The sequence below is a fragment of the Grammomys surdaster genome, unplaced genomic scaffold, assembly GCF_004785775.1.
Source record: "Grammomys surdaster isolate TR1022 unplaced genomic scaffold, NIH_TR_1.0 125801, whole genome shotgun sequence".
NCBI classification, from domain to species: Eukaryota; Metazoa; Chordata; class Mammalia; order Rodentia; family Muridae; genus Grammomys; species Grammomys surdaster.
The window spans coordinates 1,682,668-1,686,256 of record NW_021620632.1 but is presented as its reverse complement, the minus strand read 5'-3'; positions in this window follow the sequence as shown (position 1 = coordinate 1,686,256).

Sequence of the window (3,589 nt, the reverse complement as noted above, 5' to 3'; positions counted from 1 at the left end):
AGAGAGAGAGAGAGAGAGAGAGAGAGAGAGAGAGAGAGAGAGAGAGAAAGTATGAAAGGAAGACAAGACCAAATAAACACAAAATTTATGTTTTCTATAGGGAGATGTTAACTGAAGTATTGTGAATGATAGGTGATGCTGGTCAAAGTTCCCAGTTCAAGAGTAAATAAGCCAATATGGCAACAGTTCTCAACAGTGGCTCATGATCCCTTTTACAGGAGTCACTTAAGATCATCAGATATACACAAATATTTACATTAAAATTCATAGGAGTAGCACAATTACAATTAAGAAGTAGCACTGCCAATAAATTTATATTGGGGTCACTACAACATGAGGAACTGTATTACAGGGTCCCAGCAATAGGAAGGTTGGGAACCACTAAAATACAGGATTGATATTCTATCATACCTTACATCCTGTTGTTCTTAGTTAATTTCATTAAACCTTTGAACATCCTAATGCATAATTAAGTGTTACCCCTGTCAGTCTTCCTTTTGCTCTAGTAATGTTTTAGTCTACAGAAAAAGTTCCTACTTTTCCCTGTTTTCTTTGACATTTATTCTTTTCTTTTGTTGGGTTATATTTCACTCTTTACATCTAGACCACAGTATTCTTCCCTCTAATTCTCTCATTCTTCCTTTGACTCCAGAATCTCCTTTCCCCTGATTCATTTCTCTGTTTCTCTTGGAGAAAAGATCAGTTTTCCCAGGGATATCAACCTAACAAGACGTAATGAAACTAGGTACCAATTCTCATACCAAGGCTAGATGAAAACCATACCCAGCTGAGGTGAAAATGTCCACAAAGAAGGCAAAAGAGTCGGTCCCACATACCAGTACCACTATTAGGAGTCCCAGAAGAATAACAGGCTACGTAACTGTGATATATATGCAGAGGACCTACTTCGGGCCCATGCAGGTTTCACAGTTGTTGCTTCACTCCCTATGAGCCTCTGCTTCGTTGATTCTATGGACCCTCTTCCCACAGTGCATTCGACCCCTGGATCCTACAAGCCTTTCTTTCCATATTCTACTGGGGTCCCCAAACTCCACCTAATACTTAACTGTAAGCTCTACATCTGCTCCCATCATTTGCTAGATGAAGCCTTTCTGATGATGATTAGCGTAGGCACTGATCTACGAGTATAGGAAAATATCATTAGGAATCATTTCATTGACATTGTTTTTTGGGTAGATCTGTCATTGGTGAGCCCCATTCTGCAAGTTCTTCTGCAGTGAAAACTTCCTGGAACATAAAAGGGTGAGCCCAGAGAAGATCGCTAGTAACGGTAGATATGGGACCTGAACACCTCATCCTCTATATCAAGGCAAGGCTTCCAGTGGTGGCACTGGGAGACAAAATCTAGCCACAACACTTAGACCTACAATTTGCTGGCAGGATAGTCTAGGGTAATGGTGGTACAGGTTTCCCATCTAATCTTGTTGTCAATTCTCCTTCAAAAGACCAGGCTGTGGGGAAAGGAAAGTATGCTTCAGACTATGGATAAACTAAAAAAGTATGTGTGCCCATTTTTTTTTCCAATTTTCTTTCCATAAATTCCTTCAGGAAATTATTTGGAATCATCAGTCTTGAAAAACCAAATATGGGATTTGGCACTAGAAGAATGAAAAGTCGCTTTAAAATCCTGCCAGATGGCATGTAGCGAATTGGCATTTGAACAGTTGTCTGTGGGGGCCTAATCAACTCTAATGAGCTGTCCTGTCCCTAAATTCCTGGACAATCTAAGTCATGATGTTGTGACTTAGGATCTCTGGGTCTCCTGCGATGAGCTTTGGGACTCTAATCTTTCAGAGTCCTCCTGAAAATCCTAATGAAACAAGCTGAGTGGTTTTCAATTAAGCAGTCTTAGTATCTGCTGGGAATGGGTGATGAAGCTACATTAGGAAGGATGACATTAGCTGAGCATGTTATATTTTTGGAAAGTTTGCTACATGATGTGCCTGACCTAGAGAATTCAACAGTGTGTCTACATTATGTGAATGAGGAACTAGAAGTGCCAGAAAATGAGTAACAATTTTAGCTGTAAAGTAAAAGTTAAAGTACTAGATTAATATTAAAATAATTGAAATATTTTGTTCTCTTTGTATTCTTTCTTCAAGCAGTTTATTTTTCAAAACCAAGAAATGATTTTTTAAGTTATTTGGAAGAAACAGATCTGTGAAAATGTTAGAGCACAGTTTAAATTTAGCAAGTCTTATAAGAACGTATGTGAAAAATAAACCATAAGTAGATAAAGTAGTGCTAATATTTTCAATACTATAAAGATCCCACCACTCCTCTCTATGTGAGTCGTGTGCACAGAGGCCAGGAGAGAGCACTGGCTCTCCTGGTGCTGGGATCATAGGTGTCAGGAGTCCGAATGAGCATGAAGATTGGAATTCTTGCCTTCTACAAGAAGCAAAGCTCTTAACTGTTGAGATATCTTTCTAATTCTCAACACTTTACTATATATTTTAAAAAGAATTAATATTTAAGATAGATATAGCTGTTGCTTTTCTTTAACCTGCCATTTATTAAACGAATATTCTATCAATAACTTTATGAGGTATTTGTTATATTCTTCATTCTTCTTGTGATAATATCTTAAATAATTAGGCTTTTCTAGGTGTGAAAATATAAAGTCTTTAATTTAAACATGTTAACATTTCAGCATACCTGATACCAAAGTACTATTTTTATGATTTCATAATTTAAATTTCAATTCTCCTCATTGATATTGTAAATATGTTATAGCATTTTGCTCTCCTGATTTTTAAATAAAAGAGCAACTTGTGAAGATCAGCTCAGTCACAGATAGAGAGGGAGAGGTAAGAATTTAAAGGTGATTTTACCATTGCTGCTGTTGGGATTTTGTGGTGTGTGTCTGTATATCTGTCTGTCTGTCTCTGTGTATATGTGTATATGTGTATATGGAATGTGCCTGAGTTACAAAGATGGTTTTCTTAATTTACGACATTCATTTCTACAACAAAGTTCAGAAATTGGAGCACTGAATCTTGAGGACATTACCATGCAGGAATCATATGTGTGAACTCCATCCGATTATGATCAACCTCAAGAGCTCTTCTTGTTTGTGGCTTTAACAGTGAAGTGGCCTGTCACTGGTTGGCTGAAAATATTCAGTTCTTTTCTAAGAAAGAGTGTAAAACACTCAATAGTCTAAATCATCAACTGTATGTGTATGAGAACACATATAGATATCCAGAAAGAATCATAGCAAAATGAAAGTTGGCAGAAGCCAAGTCTAAAATATCTGCCTGACACTCAGGTCTCAGGTGGCCTATGAGCAAGTGGAGACATTGAAGAACCTATAAAGGGAACATAAGCCAAGCCATCTGTCCTAGGGAGTGATGGCTTATTTTTATCAGTGATCAAAGAAATCACATATGGCATTACACTCGGCCAGCACTAGCTACCATAATATTTATTAATATACTTTTTTAATGTTCCTTTTTTCAGTGCGTGCAAAGGATGTTATAGCAATCAAGTAGGACTTGTCTCATAATGCTCTTCTTCTGACTCAATCTGAGTCAAGAGACTGCATGTCTCTTGAGCGTGGAGTCTC